The sequence below is a fragment of the Siphateles boraxobius genome, unplaced genomic scaffold (genome assembly GCF_051911475.1).
Source record: "Siphateles boraxobius isolate OS27281-9 unplaced genomic scaffold, OSU_SipBor_1 100, whole genome shotgun sequence".
Taxonomy (NCBI): Eukaryota; Metazoa; Chordata; class Actinopteri; order Cypriniformes; family Leuciscidae; genus Siphateles; species Siphateles boraxobius.
In genome coordinates this window covers 2,004,559-2,028,589 of record NW_027508701.1, presented here as the reverse complement: position 1 = coordinate 2,028,589, position 24,031 = coordinate 2,004,559, and the positions used below count along the sequence as shown (strand labels likewise).

At 37.3% G+C, this 24,031-nt stretch overlaps 1 long non-coding RNA gene and 1 pseudogene across 3 annotated transcripts; one reads left to right on the top strand and one right to left on the bottom strand.

The window, feature by feature from the left end:
- Positions 1-3,167: 3,167 nt before the first annotated feature.
- On the bottom strand, positions 3,168-5,046 carry LOC143747204 (uncharacterized). 2 transcript variants are annotated; one of them, XR_013206689.1, is made up of 5 exons: positions 4,790-5,046; positions 4,213-4,256; positions 3,995-4,057; positions 3,479-3,514; positions 3,168-3,188 (listed from the first exon to the last, which is right to left on the bottom strand). It is a non-coding gene; the product is annotated as an uncharacterized LOC143747204 (long non-coding RNA). The 2 variants fall into 2 exon arrangements; XR_013206688.1 differs by lacking the exons at positions 3,168-3,188; positions 3,479-3,514 and adding an exon at positions 3,741-3,769.
- Positions 5,047-9,926: 4,880 nt separating this feature from the next.
- LOC143746629 (uncharacterized) lies at positions 9,927-23,678 on the top strand (annotated as a pseudogene). The gene is made up of 3 exons (XR_013206590.1): positions 9,927-9,995; positions 19,283-19,402; positions 21,755-23,678. The product of XR_013206590.1 is annotated as an uncharacterized LOC143746629 (transcript).
- The last annotated feature ends 353 nt before the right edge of the window (positions 23,679-24,031 follow it).

Here is a 24,031-nt window from a genome sequence, read left to right as displayed (position 1 = left end):
AGCAATTTGACCACAATTTTATTCCTGTCTCTTTCTGTAAATAGTTTGTACATATTGTTCCTTTTTTTATGATTATATTGTTATTATATATGTTCCTCAATAATTCAATAATCTCAATAATTTATTTTATATGTTTTGCCTCAATTTATTTTTATATGTTTGGCCTCAGTAAATTATTTTGTAATATGACTTAATGCTTGGTGTGGTTCTAATGCACAACAAAACAAATCTTTTATCACATAACTTGATTTCAATATATGAGACATATTGATTTTGTATTGATTGCTATTTATTCCATATCTAAATCTAGATTATATGAAACATTATTATTGTAATGTAAAGACAACCAACATACTTTAGTGTATAAGAACATAGTGTCTGGACAGTGTTGAGTGAGAAGGAAAAAAAAATTACAGGACAGGTTAATTACTTTTGGAGGCTGGCCCCATTTATCATCAAAACAAAAATAAATAAATAATTAATTTAACCTTATATACTACCGTGGAAAACCTGCCATTTTGAAAAAGTTAGTGACTCAGAGTCTAAACTTAATAAATGTGCATGTTGTGGTGGACCCCCCAGTCTGGAACTGGGGCTGACAACCTGAAAATAAAATACAAAATATAATAATAATGGAGAAAAACTATTTTTAGATAGTTATGCTCTTTATAGGTTTGTGGGTGGCTTTTAAAAGAGCCGTTGTGGAGGACTACTACTCCGTCGGTTGCAGTGGTACTGCTCCCTCCGCCGAGAAGTGTGCCATGAAAGCATCCCTCATCCGGAGTGCCTCTCTGGAGGAGTTGTTGGCCGCAACCCGACCCAGACCTGGCAGTGGCTCCTCTCCAGCATGTCCCGCGCCCCTCACAGCAGGTGCCCCTCTCGTTTAAGAGACGCCTCTCCGGAGGAAGGGTGCGTCCAGGGAAGGGCTGCGTGAGGTTCCTCCGCAGCGGGAACGCCTCATCAGCCACGGAGCCATGAGGCTGGGGTTCTCTTTCATCAGCACCGGGTAGAGGGTGGTCAGGAGGCAGATGAAGTGTGCCAGCCCGGAGAGCCTGTCCAAATGCACAGTTCGCCAGAATCACACCGTCGATGGTCCTGCCATACCCCCCAACATCAATCACCCGGAAGTGATACTTCGCATCCACAACTGCAAGGAGAACGATGGAGAAGGTTCCCTTGTACTTGTGGAACTGGGATCCTGAGTTGGGGGGTGCCTTCATCACCAGATGATTCCCATCCGCCGTTCCACAGCACAGAGGGAAGTTCACCGCTCCTGGAACCTCTGCGATGGACCTCCAGTCATCGATGGTGGGCACAGCCATGTGGTCCTCCACAAGGCAGTCCCAGATGGCAGTCACTACCCGGGGGACGATCTGGCACACTGTGGAGACACCAACCCGGTAGCTGGACGCTATTGTCCTGAATGAGTCCCCAGTGGCAAGAAACCTAGAACATATTGTTATAAATATTGTCCCACATGGAAAAAAACCTATATAAACATATATGTTTTAATATAGGTTTTGATATAGGATTTTAATATATGTGACATATATAAAATTGGCCGTTTTCCTATATTATATGTGCATATATGCACATATATGTGTACATATACACGTGCATATATGTACACATATATACGTGCATATATGTACTTATATAGGTACATATATGTGTACATATATGTACCTATATAGGTGCATATATATGTGCATATATATACCTATATAGGTGCATATATGTACCTATATAGGTGCATATATGTACCTATATAGGTGCATATATGTACCTATATAGGTGCATATATAGGTGCATATATGTACCTATATAGGTGCATATATAGGTGCATATATGTACCTATATAGGTACATATATAACTGCATATATGTACCTATATAGGTGCATATATATGTGCATATATGTACCTATATAGGTGCATATATGCAGCTATATGTTACCTATATATTAGTATAATTATTAAAATCCATAGTTACTAGGCAACATAAATAATAGCCCAAGATGTAGAAATTTTAATTATTTATTTACTTAAGAACAATCAAATATTACAAGAACAAAAATAAGACAAAAAACTGAACAGAAAAAAAACCAATTTATCTTGTTGATCTTCTCAGCTCTGTGAGCTTCGAATTGATAGATGTGCCTATCTGTCCTCGGCTGGCTGCCGGCCACTTCTTCAATGTAGCATCTAGAGAAGACAAAAATAATAAAACAGTATAATAATAATAATATAGTGCTTCATCAGGAACCCAAAGTGCTTACAGTACAGCTGCGATTGGACACATATTTTGGATAAAGGGCTGATCATAATAAAAAATGCGTCATGTAAACACGTCAATTGGAAGATTCTGATTGGATTATGCTAAATCTGAAAGAAATTCTGATTGGAAACATCACCCCCCCTTTTTTCTAGCGGCATCGTTCTTTCATATGCACGTCCGTCATGGGGACTGCATTGTTAACAGTCACACGGTCAATCATGTGCATCCAAAGCAGAGAAAATTCATGGATAGGAAAAATTCAGAAATGTGGCTTTAGAAAAGGAAAGGTAGGATCAAGAAATGATTAAGCAATGAATAAGTATTATAGGTTACAAGCAGATACAGTAACAATAATGGGTGCCCTATCTAATACAGTCTCCATTGATGCCTAATAAACATTGATACTAGTAGGCTATGGTTAAAGTAGTGAACTTATAAAGTCTTAAAAGTTTTGTTTTCCCTTCTCAACGCATTATGCATTTACTCACCAATAATGGCTGCCTTTTTAATTTGGTCAAGGGCGACCAGCTGCTCCCCATCCCCTCTGGTTGGCTTACCACCTTAAAGTAATATTTCAAAATTATTATGAAAGGGGGGTAAAATGAAGGTGGTGAAAACAAGAGATTATTTTTTATATACACATCACTTTTATTTGAGGTGCAAGGAAATACAAAAATGGCAAGTAAAAAAGCAATGGTATGCCCGCACACAAACATAATTTATTCCACAGAATATGACTGACTTGTTTTTTGTTTTTCAGAAGAGATTAGGAACATGTTGTTTTGTACCATTCAGGTTGCTTTTTAGCAAAGTCTGCAAATCAAAAGGTGCCCAGCAGATGATTCCACACCATGGCAGTAGCAGAGGTGGCAAGGCCTGGCAAAACACCTCAGAGCCCTTTATAACTTCAATCTGAAAAATAATTGCACATCACAATATTTATTTATTGGCAACTTTTAGAAAGATTTTTATGTTTCATATTGATTCTTATTTTTAGCTTCCCAATAGTTAATAATAATAATATAATAATAGGGAGGAGGAGGTTGGAGGAGGAGGTTGGATGGAGAGTAGGGAAGGAGAAAAGACAGTGGGTGGAGAGGAGCGAAGGGGTGCAGGAGGAAAGGATGATTGTCTCGTATAACACTAATTGGCTCCTACAAACACACAGTTTATACCCATCCTTACTAAATAATGTTACTCACCTGTGTTTTCGCTGATGTCTCAGCTGTTGCTGCAGTCTTGTTAGAGAAGAAAAACATTGTTAAACTCAACAATTGTAAAACTTCAACAATTTTATGCATATGGGGCAAGTAAATTACATATTACCACTAACTATCCCAACATAAAAATCCCTATAGCTCAGTTGGAGCCTTAAGTAAAATAAGTACAGAAAAATCTGAGGTATAAAAGGGTTACACACACCTGTGGTGTCTCTCGAAAGCACTCAGTCACCATGGGACTTGCTTTAAATGGCTCGGTCTCCTCTCTGGAGTCTTAGAGAAGAAAGAAACTTAGTAAAACTCCACAACAATTTTTATTCATCCAAGCAAGCCACTATAGATTCTTATTTACAGGGGGGGCTTGGAAAACATCAAACATGTCAATAAATTAAAGTTACATGCAAAAGTAATCAGCCAAACATCATAAAAATCCATATAGCTCTGTTTGAGTAACAAGTAAACTAAATAAATAAATACAAATGCAAGGGGGTTACTCACCGGTTGCACTTCTCCAAAAGTCGAGAAGGGGGAATCTAGATCCTCCACAGGACTCCTTCCAGTCTTGTTCATAGAAGAAAAATATAGTTATTCTCTTCAATAAATTAAAGTGCAAATACATCAAATAATTAACACTATAAATCAGCCCAACATCACAAGTCTCTACAGATCTGCTTGAGAAACAATTTTAAAAAGCAATGAAAAACAGAGGAACTTACCTTTTGAGCAATAATGGCGAGGTCACTTTTCATTTGAGGGATTTCTAGAAAGAGGTTATATATATATAAAAAAAAAAACAATTACAATCACTAAATCAAAATAGCACCCAGCAACTCTAACGTTACTCTTCGAAAGACATTTCCTGCAGCTGTGAACGCAAGCTACAACCCTCCAAAGCCCATTCATAAGGCTCTGCAGAGGAAACCTGTTTGTGAACGCAATTAAAACATATATATATATTTCTCCCAAATTTCCCAGGGTTTTTTTCTAGAGCCGATTGCCTTCTTGAGCCGTTGAAGGCAGAGAAGTGTGTGTACTCATGAACTGTATTCTCTAGGCCATGACTTTTGTGAACCCTCTACGAATTCCTCCAGAAAGAGACAAATAAATATAATTCTAATTTGAATCTTATCAACATGAGCACCCACACTACCAGCTAACAACATAGCATTTATTTTGCCAAACACGTGTTAAACTTTCAGCCCATACAATTTCTAAGTTTATACTTCTCTGCCACCGCAATATCCATCTCCAGAAAAAACCCTGCTAATAAATATTAAAATTAGGAATACTTACGATTGATGATAAGTAGGACATAGCAGATCTCCAACGCTCCATCGCCATTTTCACTCCCAGCCGATATCTTTCGGCGCGAATCGTCAAACGTCAGGCGGGTGACGTCATGACGTCGAGATTTTTTTTTTTTTAATTTTCAAAATTACAGAGTTTGATATCAAGTTCTTGACACATTTCTTTTACACATTTTCACATTTGATAAGTATAACTTGAAACAACAATAATTTGGACAAAAAGAAAAGAAAAGAAAAGAAAAGAAAAGATAAATGGCATCGCAAACATATTAAATTCATTTAGCAGAGATACAGATCTTTGAGCTTTTCGATTTTTTAAAATCTTTACAGACTAAAATACATGCTTGTCTTCAAATTCATTAACCACAGTGAAATGCTCAGATAGATGGGATGATGATGATGATTACTTGAATGTATGTTCTATGTTCTTTTTTTGTTGTTGCTACATTTAGACTGTAATGACCTTTCAGCCATATTCATCTAGAAACTGCATTAAGACAATACAGAAAACATTGCATTTTGCATTGCATTTGGTGGATGTAACGGTGAATGTGTGGATGTGTAGGCCTATGAGCTGTAATGTGAATCTGGAAGTGACCTGAAATTGGAAAAAGGGCTTGATTGACAAAATAGAAAAACGACAAACCATTTTGTTATTTCCTTCTTTTCCACTATCTTCATACAAGAAAGAATTGACCTTGTAAATGGCTTTCCCATAGCTTTCCATCTCCTCTCACTTAATTGCCATAATTAAATTCCATAACATGCCAATTACATGTGATACCAATTTCACATGTTTGCACATTCAGTTCTTGCATAATTTCTTTTTTTAGTTAGTTCTTATTGCCTTGATAATAGAAAATATGTGCTAGGCATCATGTATGACAGTTGCCAAAGTGAGGTATGAGCTAAAAAATGACCAGATCCTGCTATGAGCTATAGGAGACATGTATGCACATATAGGGCTTATATGTGGATATAAAGAAGCAATACAGGATACCTATATGGCCTGTATATGCACATATATGCACCTCAGTTTTGCCTATATGTGCCATATATACGCATATATGCAGCATATATATTAGCATATATGTGCATATATGCTGTATATATGTAGCATATATGTGCATATAAACTGCATATAGGTTTCATATATGCGCATATATCCCCATATAGTTTCTTTCCATGTGGGGTATAAGTACACTTGTAGTTACATATTCAATTATATACAATAACCAGTCTGTTGTACTTAAATGCACCATATTTATTTGTTTGCTAGCAATTTCACAAAGTTTTGAATCTCCAAAACAAAAGGGTATATGGTGTATTAAAATCACTAGTGTGCCTATAACTGATAATCAAGCACTACATATTGCTTACAGATAGAGACATGACAGTATCACGTCTGCCAAGAGAATATTTTATTTTTTTAGGTTATAGCAGTTAAGTGAGTATCACTAGAACGAACACCAACAGTGGTATCCATACCACAGCGTAGCGATAGCATTGATAGCATAGCGTGTATTAGCATATATTTAATATACTGTATTTAAAATTTCATATACATTTATTAACCGAAGACAGATGGGCAGGCGCTTCGCAGCTGGGATAGAATATTGACATTAGGATTCAACAAAAGTTAAAGAAGAGTGACAAGCCGTAAGGGACTCATCTTACTTCATGTTTTTAGTAAATGGTGTTAATAATGTAGTTAATAAGTTGTCTTTTTCTTCTGGGATGGCTAAATTGCCCATGTAATTTTAGAAGGGATGAATTGTGTTTTACTTCATGATGACGCTGTTCTGTAGCTGACGACAGTATTGAACACTACAGGAGATATTTAATCGAGGGTCCATATGATTACACTGTATGTCTGAAGGGCTAAATAATGAATGTAACTTTATATATAATTCACAATATGTATATCACTGAATCTCCTGCATATAAAAACCTACACTGAATGTAACTATTTTACAGTAGATCATTTATCATCACCTTGTTCATTTGATCCAACTTTGTGTATTGTTAATTTTTTATTTCACAAAAACAATAAATTCAGTTGTATCCTGTAGGCTATGTATGAAGATCAACTGAATATCTACAGGTATTTTAATCCGCAGTGCAGGTCATTACACTGGCTATCGGATATTACTGCAACATTTAAAATGAAATTCACAAAATACACTCAATAAGTCAACGTCTATGGATGGGATTGTTATTAATGTGTAATTTTCTAGCGTAGATTTAATGATGTTATTTGGCCGTGTATCCTTCTACCTGGACATATCAGGAAGAACAGGGCCGTATATCTTCAGGTCCGCAGCCCCATCATATATGATCAATAGGTCACGACAACATGTTTTTACATTACTTTAACTCATCAAAATAAGTTGAACAATTTTCATCTTTTTTAAAGTTAGTTTAATATAATTTAAGTTGAAATGACTTACACAGCCAAGTTTATGGCAGCAAATCTAAATATATATATATATATATATATATATATATATATATATATATATATATATTTAAATTATGGTTTCAGTGCCCAAGCATTACCGTTTTGCCTTTAGAAAGATTTTCACATTCTTTCAGTAGTAGGTCTTAACATTTTCATTTGAAATTCACCAAGAAATAAACTTTAAATTCATCTGAGATCTATTTTACTATTTTTATGAAACCTTTTTGTGAGTTTAGCAGCATGAACAGGACTTTTATTTTATTCTTGCGAAATGACGTCATAAAGCTGCGCCGCGCTCCTGCGTCTGCTGTCATTCGGCTGAAGTGAAGGTTTGTTTTTACACATTTAAAGTTTAAATCTATTTTGTTTTTTACATGCTTTGTCTAACATTAATGCGTGGTATTTTGTGAGTAAAGTAACAGAAAAGATGCGTCTAATTTCGCTCCACACATCGTTAATCAGTTTATTGTAAACACCAATTCGGTCTCTGACAAATATTTATGGGAATTAACAAGTAATATTGGGAGAAACAGATTTTTTTTTTTAAACAAACTGTTTAAAAAAACAACTGTTTAAAAAAAAAACTGTTGTTTTAAACAAACAACAGTTGAACTGATTGCTTTGCAAAATGATTCACTATTTTGAAGCGCTCGATAACAACTGTACAACACAAACATGAAAAATTATAACTTTAACAAACCAAAAACAAATACTAGTTTTCAGTTTTTTTTCTTGTAGGGTTGCCAACTTTGTCTCTATGATATAAGGGTAAAAATGTGGTATGCATGTGTGGTTTTGTGTGAATATACAGTGCATTGTTTTAAGCCATTTGTCATAATGATTGTTAATCTCTTAGCTATTTAAATATTAATACCTAACTCCTATGCCTTGCCAACATATGATAGGTTTAATAATATATATTTTTTAATTAACACAGTCCTTTAATTTTAACTTTAATTTTCCTCCATAAAGTTTTAAACTTCATGTTAATCTTGCATGTGACAAACTAAAACTAACAGCTTGTGTATTCTGTAGTTTTGCGGAGGAATCAAACTCTCTGTGTACACAAGGGAATAAATGCTTCACATTCTTATTCACTCAAACTATAAGTTGGAAGAAAAAAATGTAATGCAAAAGAAGAAAAGAGTGGAATCACCAAGTCTACTTTTTCCATGGATATTTTTGCCTATTTTTGGTCTTTTGTCCTTTAGTGCATCCAGAGTAAAGTCTTTACATGACCGCTCACAGTTCACAGATATTATCAGCTCTCAGCTTTCGTTCTTGCATCATCCTCACAACATTTGAGTCATGAAACAACGCACCGTTTATCTTAACAAGACAGTCGGTCATGTCTGACAGTGTGATACACTCGCACGGCTTTACTTGCCGATATTTGACCAGTTTCCACAGTTGTTACCCTGAATAATTGCACTGATATCTTCAGCTAGTGTGTCCTTCTGGTGTATTTCTGTGGAAGCATGTCGAGTCATTCTCCCCTCCATGGACAACGGGAAACTCACTGCCATATAAAGTAAAGGCTTTTGTACTGGCCATTGTTAATTGTAGCTGCACAGTATTTTCTTTTTTGCAGGTTTATCCATATTTTGTTTTTCACCCCACAATGTTTTTATTTTTCACTTTTTAACACTTTGAAGTACAGTCTTTTATATTCTTATACATTCATTCAAATTCTATACATCCATAAGAACGCTGCATTTACTTTACAAAGATAAAACAAAGTAAATAAAAAAACAACACTCAGAACAAGAATGCTCCTCCTGTTTTAGCCAAAATAGTCCAAATTGACTATTATAATCGTAATGGATGCAAAATAAAACAAAAATATGTTGAAAATTATATAAATTCTACAAAGTCGTAACCCGCATTGTCCACGATGATTAGTCATCCACTTCTTCATCTGTTAAATCCAAATCCTTATTATAATCAATGAAAGAGCTCTGTGTTATGAAATACAGGCTGTTTGTTTAGCCATGTTTTTATTTAAGTTTTTATTGCAAAATAATACAATTCACATTTGTCACTTTTACAGCTGTACCAGTTTACAGAAATATTTGTTTAACAGGAATAGCAAAGGGGGGAAAATTCACATAAAATGTAATTTTCTCCATATTGAAACTTTAAGACATCAAACCAATGCTTTATTTGTGGAGATTTAGGTTTACCAGCATCTAGTTATGGCATCTTTTTTTTGTTAGATGCAAGAATTATTCTAAACACGTATTTCCCAGGAAACCAACGGCGTTATGCCTGTGATGGAGTTTTTAATAATCATAACTAACATTTAATTTTCTTGCAGGAATAACATTCATACGCTTTTGAATCCTAAATGTTTCCAAACCCTTTGGCCAAAAACTTGTGTGTGTGTGTGTGTTAGTGAATCATGTCCAAATATAACAAAGGGGGAAATGAAACTAGCCGGATGTCTAGGATTATAAACTTGTGACTTTGAGTAACAAAGTGAAGCAATCAAGAAAACAGAGTTTGCTTCTACCTAGTAAAAGTAGGGTTTGCGTATAAAGAATCAATCAAATTGTAGGGAAATTATGTAATGTATCATGTCCGGTTTGACATGCTCCTTTATAATCAAAATAGTCTACAAAAATAATGTTTGCTAGTGGATTCTCTCTGAAACTGGTCTGAGATCCTCCGGCCGCGATTAAAGCATATTCGAAGGCATTGTCTGGAGTCTGTAGTTATTGCAGCACAACAGGTTAGTGGGACTCTACCCTAGTGAAAAACTACAATATACTTTACTGTATATGAAATATTCCCTTTTTCAACAGTACATGGCAAATATACAAACAAAAAATGGTACTATCTTTATATATATTAAAAGTATATTAGCATCATGCTTTTACCTATTTTCACAATACAACTTGATTGTATAACACAATTGTACTTTAGTATATTTTCTTAAAAAATAAATAAAAATAAAAATATATATTGTCACAGTCCTCGTCTGCACCAGCCTGTCTTCGTCTTCACTACACTCCCCAGAATCCTCCTTGTCTCCGCACCTGAACTCACTCCCTCATTATCCACCTGTCCCTCGTCATCATCATCTGTGTCACCTGTCTTCACCTCGTTAGTGTTCATTTGTACTTGTATTTAGTTCCTTCCTGTTGAGTCTGTCCTTGTCGATTGTTAGTCAGACATAGATGTGTTTAGTGTGTGTGCGCGCCTGCCCGCCCGCCCGAAACTAATACTAGCTAAGTATTATTTGTTAATTAATGTGCATTTGGTAGTGATGGCAAAATGAGGCTTCCTGAACCACTGAGACCTCGCAGCCCATTGCTTCACCCAAAGGTTCATTACTCGAAGCTTCATTCAGCATTGCTCACTAGTGACACCTAGCAACTGTGCAAAGAAGTAGCAGACAAATTAATTAATTCTGGACCAATGACCTGAGCAGACTTATGATGTCCGTATAAAGCCACTACCCACCCCGTTCTGTTTCATTTATTTATTTATTTTCTTCTCACTGTTAATGTCTGTAACCTTTCATTTGCAATAATAAAAAGACCTCAGCAGACTTTTGTCCATTGCCTGGGTATAAAATAAAAGATGTAGCCTATCTTTCTCTGTCTGAATTTACTTGTGCAGAGACAACTGTCACACACACAGTTAATTAATTATTCATAAATTGTTGGGATAGTGAACAACAAAAGTGACACTGTGTTGCGTGCAGTGCTTATGGTGGAGGGAGTGTAATAAAGTAAACGACAACAGAATAGTCTGGGGTGGAAAAAAGTTTTTTGTGGAGTGAACTTTTACTAGTTTTAGTGCAGTGTTGTGCTTATGGGACTGGGGATTTAGAGGAGCTGCAACACTGCAGTTTGGGGTGGGTGAAGGAAGGATTACAATAGATTTTTATTGAGAAACAGAATTTTTTTAAGTGTGTTGGGGTTTAGATGATTCCTCTTCTACCCCTTTTCCACCAAGGCAGAGCGGGTGCTGGTTCGGAGCCAGAGCCTAGTTTCAATTCGGTTCTTTGGTTTTCCACACGCAAAGCACCAGCTCCGAACCAGGAAAAGTGGTTCTTAAGTAGCACCAAATCATTGCTGGTCTAGAACAGAGCCAAGTAAGAACCACTTGCGTCAGGGGCTGGGGGCGGGGTTACCGTGACCAACAAGACGAATAGAAACTTGTGACCGCCATTTTTAAATAGCAGCTAGTCGAGCTAATAGCAGCTCGATTATAAATATCCGTCTATGTAAGTTACGGCGAGCTGCACAAACGCGTTGGACTCCGATGTATTTTGTAAACCCATGAGCATCCATAGTATTGCAACGTCCGTTATTGTTGATGGCTTGTTCGAGATGCATCGGAGCGGCGCGGACCGATCGGAGCTGCGGGAGTGTTTGGAGAACATACGACTCCTTGTGCTTTTAGATCGCTATCGCAGTGCTTTGATGTCATGCGGAGATCGATCTGCGAGAAGCCGATGCATCTCGAACAAGCCTGGCGTACTGTTTGGCGGTACCGCACTAGCGTTGCTGGGCAACATGAGACGTATACAGTGACGTAAGATCTGGCTCTGTTGTGGCTCTCTAGCCGGTGGAAAGGCAAATCGGTTCTTATTAAGCTCGTCAGTCGAACCCACTCTGAACCAGCTTTGGCTCTGGCTCTGAACCAGCACCCGGTTCTTGTTGGTGGAAAAGGGGTATTCTTGGATAAAACCTTTCCAGCCTTGGAAAATATCCTTTCACAAGGAACAGATGCAGAGGAACATAAAAATGCTAGTGCCAGTTGGTATAAATGAGGATACTGATGCTTATGTTGAGGCCAGACAGGGGAGGATTTCTTCTTTCTAGCCGGCTCCATCACCAGGAAAAAGGAAGAGACGCAAAAAGCAAACAAATCCAAAAGGGCGATCCAAAACAAAAAGCAGTCCAGATCCAAATATCCAAATAATCTTATCTCATAATATAACAAGACTATAATATAGCTATAATTAAAAATATTAATATACGTATTCTAACCTGATATAATGTAATAATATACAGCCCTAACATATGACTCAATAACGACAATAACAATGAGAGTTCTTTGACTCTCTGACACTATTACTGCTTCTACAACTCCTAACAACACCCACAAGGTGGCGCGAGTTTCGAATCCCCTTTATCCGTAGCGACACTCTGCCCGAACCGATGACACATCCACACAAACCGAGGCCTCGTTTGTCATTGGTCACGTGATTTTCACGTTAACAACACAAGCCTCGAATCGTGGCTTCATCTGGCACGCCCATTTTTTCTCGACACAAGCTCCGATGCCTCGGTTCAAATGTCACATCACTAGCATTTGTTATTAAAGACAAAGTGTGCAATTTGTAGTATTTGTAATAAGCCAACGATTCTGAATCGATTCACAAATGTCAAAAATCGATTTTCTAAATGTTTTTTTTCTCTCTCATAACGTAATATCGATGGACTCTGAAGCGTGGACGTGCGGCGCGGGCCAATCTGTGCGCGCGCGTAACAGAGACGCATGATGGCTGAGCGCCAAATCCGGACACACCCTCTTCGTTAAAAGCTAACGTATGCAAAATAGGCATAATTTCATTGTGACCTTTTTTGTATTTTTTTTATGAGAGCTGCTTTCTGTATTGTTTAGTTTTCACATTAATATGCTGTAAACAGATCTGTTATACGCAGGTTTACTGTACTGCCCTCTACAGGCAGTGTGTGTCAGTGCAATGCCAGTCACACACAGTTACATTTTGACTGCTCTATGCAGATGATCATTCACTTTTTTTATATAAGCTGTTTTTGATTGTGCTATACAGCAAAAATTTCAAGTCATAAGTCTTTATTATTTACTAGTTGTGTATAAGAGCGACTTTGTATGTAACTGATTATTCAGAATGGGTTAGTCCACACGCATTAGTTTTGTATGAGAGCTGCTGGTACATGATTATATATTTTTTAAAGCTGTTTTGTGATTTTGCTACAGCAAAATGATTATTTGTTATTTTGTCTGAAGGATTATATTGCTCTTTGCACATAACAGGAGGATGTTGGTTAGAAGTCTATTATTAAATGTTAAAGATTCAGAATATAATTTGAAGTTTGTATTCATTGACTACAGTTAACTGCTAGTACAGACACACATTTATTTTTCTGTTGGTTCTTTGCAATACTGGGACATATACTGGCAGATGTAACATACAGTTGACTTGCTAAATCACTTCCATTTGTTTTATTAATACAATTAGCCTAACACTTGCAAAGTATACTTGAAGTTGTTCCAATTAGCACACAAAAGTACACTAAATACACTAAAAGTTATGTTTTACTACAATTAAATTACAACTAAATATACTTAGTACATAATTAGTTGTTTAAAAGTAGCACACATCAAGTTAACTAATCACCAACACACTTGAAGTATACTAAATTAGTCTGGCTGCATGTATACTTATTTCCCCACCAGGGTAGAGACCTTATTCCCAAGTGATAGTGTTCAAAAAGGAACGCGACGTCGTTCGACTCAATGTGAGGCAGGGTTAGATGTGACCAGGTAACAAAGTCTTAAGCCCCGTTCACACCGCCAGCGACACGCAGCGACAAAGCGACATGATCCCATTCATTTCAATGGAGCGCTGGCGACTTCCGGCGACACGAGCGACATCGACCGTTGGCGACAGAATGTGGGCGTGACAAGAGACAAGTGACAAAAGTTAAGAAATTTCAACTTTATGCAAATGAGAAGCGATCTTCGCGAGCGACAACCAATAGGAAAGAAGCCTTCCAGTGGAGCTCACGTCACCGTCTCGAGTGCAGGGAAGACAGAAGAGTTCGAGGGTGATTTCAGTGTTTTATATGATTTGACTCGAACCACATATATGGATATAATAAAATGATGCATGGAAAAGAAACTGTCGACAGTCTCAGTGAGTTTAATTCATACATTTATAGTTCGAGTGGTGTAGTTTATGATGCAAGTTTAGTACTGCTGCAGTTCATTTTACAGTTTCCCCTGCATTATGTTGACTATTAGGGACAAGAAAATCAATTATTTGTCAAATTTGAATGACGTTTTAGTAATTTATGACAGTATGAGTGAGTTTAATTTGTTGATTGATCGTTAATCTAGTAAATTATTTAATCTACTGAACACTGCTGTGGTAAAATAAAAACACTCTCCCAGCAACAGCATATTGTTTCTTTTGAACCAAATTCCTAGTCAAATTAAAATTATATAGTTGTATATCACTTGTGATGGTATTTTGTATAGATATGGCCAGACGTGCAGTCTACCAATAACATTAGAGCGACCGCACTATGAACGCCCACAAGCGACTTCACAGTACAGAGCCTAGCGACATACAGCGACAAAGTCACTGGCGGTGTGAACGGGGCTTTAGGAATAGCTACTCGTAGGGGTCAACCAGCGCGGTCAGAGTTGAATTCACCGGAGTATAATTTTGCAGGTTTCAGGGATACTTGGCTAACTTAAGTCAGGGGTGTAGGGGAAAATATACCACATGCCCAAATAAAGTACCTCAAAACTGCAATCAATTGAAGTGTATACTGTGTATATCTCTCCCAAAATATGTGAAAGTGGCATCCTGAGAGCCAACAATTTGTGATACCTACATTTATTTTTCTGTTTAGGAGTAAAACAAAAATATATTTCCAGTATAAGGAGCGGGAAATTTCCCATTGTAGTTTTCATATTTTTCCCAATCCTCAGTTGTTATTACCAAACAGCTTTCCTACTCCCACCTCTCCTTAACTATAGAGAATAATCTCCTTGTAAATCTCTAAATGCTTTATATAATTTAGTAATAGTCTTCCTCATTGGTCTATATTGGTCTAATAAGCTCGCTTATTTCTACTATAATTTTGTTTCTCTCGGTATAAGCCCAAAAAAAACAAAAACACTTGAGGTTCAGTAAAATTTGTTTTGAAATAATCTTCTCAATTATAACTTTTACCTCTTCCCAGGAAGATTTAATCTTTCTGTATTGCCAAATACAGTGAAACAAAGGTCCCTTTATCTTCCATGCATTTTGTACATATGTCTGGAGAGTTTTTATTATATCTATTTAAATCCACCGGTGCTACACGCCTGCATTTACTATATACTGTATAAGTTTAAGTCGAGTATTTATAGACATAGTGTGAACCTTAGTACAGGCGGCTTTCCAATCCTCATCCAAAAAGTTTTCCTTCCATGCATTCAACTTATACTTGTGAATTTTCAGATGAATAAGATGTCAGTAACCCGTAAAATTCAGATATAGCCTAATAACTTTCTACAACTATATCCTTTATCAAAGATAAATGTAGGGGTCTAGTAAGGGCATTGCCTTGAGTTGCTTTAACAAAGCTTCTAAGCTGGAGGTATTTGAAAAAACTCCTCAAAAGACCATCAGAATCTGTCAAATAAAGATCTTGGACCGGTTTTAGTCCCTTAGAGCAGTGTTTCCCAAACATTTTTCAGTCATTTTCCTTTTCTTCCTCTTTCTGCTGCTCTCAGTTGCCCGCTCTGGACTGCTACATGAGGAAGTTGACGGTCCAGAAACATCTGGAGCTTTTCTTTTAAGAAATCCGTCCATATTCTTTTGCACTACACACGCATCGTCACACGCTAATTGTTTAGGATAAAACACTCGCATACGTTACGCATACAGACGTTGACGTGCTGACAGGTCAGTGAGGGGGCCGATAAATTTTTTTTTTTAATTATGTGTGTGTCTGAAATATGTAATATGAAATCTGTAAGTCTCAACCTACCAACCGGATGTTTAACTCTATTTCAACACTTTCAGTAAGGACTTTTCAATAATAATAAAAAAAAGACATTTACAGATTATTTTCTATACAATTATGTTTTTCAGTCCTGTACAGTAACATACTCTAAGACTTTAAAACAACAAGCTCACAAATATGATCCTGTATGAAAATGGAGATCTTCTAAGAAACCTACATTTCAGTTTCTTTGGCTTTCTATTGAAATAAGTTCACATTGTGCAATATATTTTCCATGAGTAACATTTCCGACTTCTTAACTGTCATCCCTCCTTCAACATTAATAGACTCACAAACAGACCCTCAAACCCTCCAATTTAAACAATGGCTGTATCGCTTTTATGCCAGTAAGCTGATCTTCAGATCGTGGATTTTGGAGGACATGTTTTTGTTAACATCCAGCTCCAGGAAGATCTTCTGATACCTCAAAGGTGTATTTCAGGTTTTTTATATAGTTTAGTTCCAAGGCAGCAGACTGATCTCATGAAATGGCGTATGTATGACACACCAATTCGTATTTCCATTGTTGGCGTTCTATCAACACGCATAATCAATTTTCAGCGTTGTAACGGCTTTTAGAGCAGTTACTCTTGTCTTGAGTAGTAGTACTACTACTATGCCCTAGGGGGCCCCCCAGACTTCTCTTCCTTTAGATAAAAAAGGGAGAAGTAGAGTTGGGTATGTTTGGTTAGAGAGAAGCATGGCCTCTTTCTGCTAACCTTATGTGTAAAGTCCGGGTTGAGAAACTATGGTTTTAAGCTCATCCAAAAGGACTTCTTGGATATACCGTGTCCACAGAGTTATCGTTCTTATGCTACGGGATTGAGACATCTTCCCTTCCATGCTGTACGGGTTCTAATGGGGATACTATTTGATTATGCCAATATCATCATTTGATATATGGGATCAGCGCAGATCTGAGATGTTTGAGCGCTGCAAGGACATCATTATTGCAACGTACCCTAAGCTAACACATGGATTTAATGAAGCGTAGAGCTTGAATTGAACTACTGGACTTTTGCTCTTTTTTTTTGGTATCACACGAGACAACACGGGTATATCTTCAAATGTTGACTCACTAGTTGTATATTGTGGTGTGACTTATCTGGTATAAATATGTTTTGCATTTACCTCTGTGTTTGGACTTGGTTTGAGAGTTTCTGAATCTGGTTAAAATTAATTTTAGTCAATGAAGTCCTCCCTTATAAATTTATTTGTGATTCAACCTTCAGAGAGTTCTCAGTTGGACGGTTGCAGCGTGTTTATCAACGCCGTTGCCTTAACATTACATCACTGTATATATAAATATATGACCTACCCCAACCCCATCCCTAAACCTACCCGTCACTGGGGTTAATACCATTTATGAGTCTTCCCCTACCATCATAGGAAAAAAAATATCGCTCCCCAGATGTAGATATACATTTTGCTTCGTTTCGCTCGGACATTTAACGGCGAACACATACACGCGGAATCACTCGGACATTTAATGGCGTAGACATACACGCGGAAGATGACGGTTCGTTTCGGCGTGGACATACACGCGGATAGCTAAAAATGCGTATAGATAACACGCCACTTGACTTGAAAGTGGCGTGTATGTTTACGCAAAGTCATGATGTCAAGTTGAAGGCAGAAATAAGGGCCATAAGGTGCAAGCAAGTGCTACAATTCCAAAAATGACCTCTGCTCCCTCGATGGCTATTCCAGCTTGCTTCTCGAGACCTCCATCCATTTGTACATTGAGTGATGGCCTCTTGGATGGCTGCAGCATCGTCGTCATCACAAACCTGTGAAATATACCAGAGAGAATTTAACGTAACAATTTAAGAATTTAAGATAAAATCTTTTAGTATACATACATATGCAGAAATATAATTTCTTTACCTGGTAGTCCTTTTTTTAACCTCTTTTTTCACCAAGGTAGAGAATTTGGCCTCTGACTCTCTTCTGGACTCTGTTAGTAATTACTCACCCTCATGTCGTTCTAAACCCGTAAGACTTTCGTTCATCTTTGGAACACATCAATATTTTTGATGAAATGTGACAGCTGTCTCACTCCTTCATAGACAGAAACATCATGATCACATTCAGGGCCCAGAAAGGAAGTAAAGACATCGTTAAAATAGTTCATGTGACTCCAGTGGCTCAAACGTAATGTGAAACGGCAAGAATTTTTTTTTGTGTGCAAAAAAACAAACAAAAAGAACTTTATTTAACAATTTTGTCTCTTCTGTGTCAGTCTCCTACGCTGTTTATGTAGTAAAGCAGAGTTGAACTACTGTCAGACGCTGTTCACATAAGCACAATGATGCATGCATTTGATGCTGACGCAGAAGCTGGCCAACCAGAGGCCAATACTGAGCCGGCATTTTGAAGTAGAACACGGAAAGGCGACGCTGTGTTTACTGCGTGAACAGCATAGGAGACTGACATGGAAGAGAAGAAATAGTTGAATACAGTCATTATTTTTGTGTGCACAAAAAGTATTCTCGCCGCTTCATTGAATTAAGGTTGAGCCACTGGAGTCACATGGATTAATTTAACGATGTCTTTACCGCCTTTTTGGACCTTGAAAGTTGCAATGACGTTGCGGTCTAATTGGGTCAGAAATCTCTCAGTGTATAAAAAATATCTTAATTTGTGTTCCGATGATGAAGGAAGGTCTTACAGTTTTGGAACGACATGAGGGTCGTTAAGAAATTAAGAAATCAATGACAATTTTTTTTATGTATGACCATTTAAGTACAGATATCGGAATGCTACAACATTAAAGTAACTGAACAATTTTAAAAGTACATGCCTCATTCATGATTTCAAGGGTCTCATCAAGTTTCTTCCCAACAGCCCCTCCCGTCCACCTGTAGAGTCTCAACAATTTAGGCGTGTATTCGTCCAACTAACCAAAGAATGTGGACTGTAGTGGCTTCAGTGTGATCAAGTGTCGTGATCAGCACTGCTGCCGTTGCTGTTGTGTCTGTCGGTGGTTAGATCAGCGTAGCTGTCAATAAACGGGACATTGGAGATCACCTATGGGACAAACCTTTTAGACCCAATATAAGAGATGTCCTGGCTAATACGAGACAGTTGGCAACCCTATTTTCTTGGCTAATCAGGCCATTAACTATCAAGCTGACTGACTCCCATTCCAGTTCTCTGACTACAAACTACTAAAGTTTGGATTTATTTTTCTTAAATTTTCTCATCTTAAACATGATTTTGTCCAAACACACAGGAGACACATCTGAGATCCACGTGACTATTATAAAGATGGCATTTATTAAAGAGGAGAGTGAAGACATAAAGATTGAAGAAGTGTTCAGCGTGAAACATGAAGAAACTGAGGAACAAACGGGTTAGTTTCATTCTCAAAGCTGAACTCATTTGATCCTTATAACACACGTGTGGGATATTCTCACACTAACACCTGTTTCTCACACGATCTGTTTGCAGTGAGTGTTGTAATTCGTATGCAGTGTAGGAGCTCATTGTGCTTCACATAAGACATGTTTGGCTAGACATTTAAACGTGATACTTCTCCTATGTAAATCTTTAGAATCAGAAACTAATTGTCATTCACACGATAATTAAAAGACGATGAAATGGCATCCAATTCCTTTCCTGTTTAGAAGTTAAGAGGGTAATACAACACTTTGTTTTTCCACCTCAATGATTAGATGAGTGTCAAAAGTGACCGAACGCCTGCAACGCCTTTGGGACAGCTTACAGGTTTAATTCTCAATACTGGCTGGAAATGGGGTGTGCGTATCCACGGTTTGCAGTGTGTGTGTTTGTGTGTTCACTACTCACTGCTCCTAATGAGTGTGCACTAACTTGGATTGGTCAAATGCAGAGTAATTCTGAGTATGTGTTACCATACTTAGCCTTCTTAGCCTATATATCACATATCACTCACTATTTAAATGGTCAGAAACTACAAAACAACAATAGAACCCATTACAATCATTGATACTGTCTACACTGAATGTGCTTTAGTGCGACAAGTCACCGGCAATAAACGGATGTCTCGTTCTATTCCTTTAGGTTTTTAATTGCAGAAAACTACGTAACAATACATCCATGGAGATTTAGAATCTTGTGGTTTTTTTATCGTATAATGAATATCTTTTTCTTGTCAATTAGCAGTTTTTATATAACATCTATCTCATCTTTGATATCATTAACTCTTTCCCCTCCAGCATTTTTTAAAAGTCGCCAGGCACCACCAGGGTTTTTGATCATTTTCACAAAATGTGCATGGCCCCTAGAATAATTTGTTGAATGAATATCTGAACATGCAATATATCAAAAGAAAGAACAGTGCCTCAGCTTTAAGAAAAGAAAAGAAAAAAAATTCTAGCTTCATGTTTTTTTTTTAATCAATACTTGAATGTGGGTAAGTTTCAACACCCTCAAAGTTTCACAGTCCTGTAGCTCGTACTGGTTTAACATTTCATTCAGGAACATTAAGCAGTTTTGATTTATATGCTGTTTAATGTTGATAATTGTGTTATTTTACGTATGCATCTGCTTACATATGCTATCGCTTATTTCTGCTTCTTCTTCACATGTGTTTTTATCTCTGTACTCTTTCAGTAATAGCACCCCTTACCATATAACAGTGAAAACGTGGGACGCTGAAAATTTCCGTCAATGGCGGGGAAGCGTTGTCTCATAAATGACAGAAATGTCCATCAGTGGCGAGGAAAGAGTTAATACACGCTGATAATTTGGAGAGTTCTGCAGTTTCTTCAGGTTGTGAGGAATTGTATCATTGGCAGAGAAAGAGAAGACTTTATAAACCTAAAAAGCAAAGGACCTAGTACTGAGCCCTGTGGCACTCAATACTTTTGTTTAATGAGGTGTCTTCATTCACACAAAGTGGTAGTAGACTCATAGATGAGACATAAACCATGCTAATGTCCAGTAGCAAAAACAAAACAACCTTTTAAGATCAATGATCGGTGTGATGAGAAAATGTTGGTTTTAAGATGTGTGACAAAATAAACATTGGTTTCTTATAATAATGTTTTATAATTATAAAGTTTATAATATTATATTTGGCATAATCTGTGTTGTCATGCCCACTGGAGCCTCATTAAAAGGGTATGAATACTTCTGAAGCTGATTTTTCGCCCAATTTTTGGAATTGGAAGTTGAGGTTATCTGTTTACTTTTCCGTAAACTTACCTGGGTATGTCGCATATTCTACTTTCAATACCTTCCTGGAGGGCAACTGTCCTGGAGAGTTTAGCTCCACCTCTAATCAAACAAATCTAACTTAATTCTTCAGGATTGTTTGAAAATTACTGACAGGTGTGTTTGGTTAGTGATGAAACGAAATTCTAAAGGACAGTGGCCCTCCAGGACTGATGGTGCCCATCCCTGGGTGTTGTTGAAAATCTAATACCACTATAAGAGATGTAGCCATGATCATATGCCAAAAGCAGGTAATTTGTAACTTCAATAAGCACCGTTACTGTGATATGATTTTTTTTCATAAGTTTTTGATAACTGAAAGCTTAAAAGTATTTTGGACAAGTCCTAAAGAAAGCCCATGGTTAACAGTATTTAGAAGTTGTAATTCTAGCTAAATGTGTGTAGGATCTAGCATACACATTGGTTTTGATTATTTACATGTCTAAAAGATTTGATGTCTGTTGCTTTGTGCCATTGAACTGGGGTTGTTTTTCTTTTTTCACATTAGACCTGAAGACACTGAAAGAAGAGAGAATGAATGAAACAGAAGAAAAATACCAGATTAAGAAACATCCAGATTTCATGACTGAAGAAAAACCTTTCAGTTGCACACAGACTGAAAAGACTTTATCACGAAGAAGAGCTCAAAAGATTAAAGGTCATTTCACATGCCAACAGTGCGGAAAGACTTTCAATCAAAACAGAAACCTTAATGTGCACATGAGAATTCACTCTGGAGAAAAGCCATTCACTTGCCAACAGTGTGGAAAGAGTTTCACTCAAAAACAAAGTCTTAAAGCCCACATGAGAGTTCACACTGGAGAGAAGCCATTCATCTGCCAACAATCTGGAAAGACCTTCACTCGAAAACTAAGTCTTAAAGCCCACATGAGAGTTCACACTGGAGAGAAGCCTTTCATCTGCCAACAGTGTGGAAAAAGTTTCACTCAAAGAGGCAGCCTTAAAGTCCACTTGAGAGTTCACACCGGAGAGAGTCCATTTACCTGCCAACAGTGTGGAAAGAGTTTCCGTCAAAAAGGAAGCCTTACAAGCCACATGGAAATTCACACTGAAGAGAAGCCGTTCGTATGTGGTCAGTGTGGAAAGAGTTTCACAGACAGGAAACGTCTGAAGAATCATGTAAAAATTCACATTGGAGAGAAGCGTCACATGTGCCTTCACTGTGGAAAGACTTGCAAAAATAAAGCAAACCTTGAGGTTCACTTGAGAGTTCACACTGGAGAGAAGCCCTTCACATGCCAACGGTGTGGGAAAGGTTTCAATCAAAAAGCAAAGCTTGAAGTCCACATCAGAGTTCACACTGGAGAAAGCCCTTTCACCTGCCATCAGTGTGGAAAGAGTTTCACTCAAAAAGGAAACCTTAATACCCACATGAGAATTCACTCTGGAGATAAATCTTTCACCTGCAATCTGTGTTGAAAGAGCTTTTCTCGAAAAGAAAACCTTCAGATTCATATGAGAATTCACACTGGAGAGAAGCCGTTCATATGTGGTCAGTGTGGAAGGAGTTTCAGAAGTAAACAAACCCTTAGAACCCACATGAGGATTCACTCAAGAGAGAACTGTTTTATATGCCATCAGTGTGGAAAGAGATTCACAGACAGGAAACATCTTAAAAATCATGTACAATTTCACATTGGAGAGAAGCCTCACATGTGTCTTCATTGTGGAAAGACTTGCAAAACCAAAGCAAACCTTGTCATTCACATGAGAGTTCACACTGGAGAGAAGCCCTTCACCTGCCCTCAGTGTGGAAAGTGTGTTGCAACTAAAGGAAACCTTGAGGTTCATATTAGGCTTCACACTGGAGTGAAGCCTTACAAGTGTCTTCAGTGTGATTTGAGTTTCACTTATCATAGAGACCTGAAATGTCATTCGCAATCTCATTCTGGAAAGAAATTACAAGGTTCTGAGTGTGGTAAGAAGTTAATGAAAAAGAGCAATTTCAAACCCTCTGGAGGAAGGCGATTTAATTGTGATCAGTGTAATCAAAAATGTATTTTGTTATCACACTTGCAGATACACATGAAAATTCATTCAAATGTGAGGCCATATTTTTGTTCTCTTTGTAAAAAGAGTTTTAAATGGCCCAGCAGTTTAAAATGGCACCAGAAAATATGTGTGAAATCGAAGATCCGTTCACACTGCAGTTAAATGTGGGAAAAAATAGATTTTTTTTTTTTAGGCTTACTTTTTAAATGTGACTCATGTCAGATCCTTGTCTGATTAGGTGGCAAAGCATTTCCTACAAGACATGTTCATCACCAGTGATTTATCCTTGTTCAATTATTTGTTGCATTCTTCACCTTTTTTTTTTGTTATGTACATATGAATGTGTGTGGCCATACTCCAGCATGGACTATTTCAGATAGAGCTGACGCATGGAGTTTCCTTTGTGTCTTTTTTATACAATCAAACAGAGTAAAACTAATTATTTTGTAAATAAATTTTTAAAAAAAAAAAGTAATACTAAGGCTCAAAAATAAAGAAGTTGCTCAAATTATTTGCAGTGTGTGTAATCTTCGAAAATCTTTATTTTTCTTTGTGCACTTCAAACCCTTTTCATAACTAATCCACACATCTTGTTCTGTTTTTGTTTTGCGAGTTGAAAAGTTTTGTTTGTGAGTGAAGCTGCCTATCATTGGGCGGTCTCTACCTGTGACAGGGGGGACATAGCGCCTCCGTTCCCTCCTTCAGGGAACAGGTCTTACCTTAGTAACCTAGACATTCCCATTCCCGTTCAATGTTACGTTGAGACTGATGA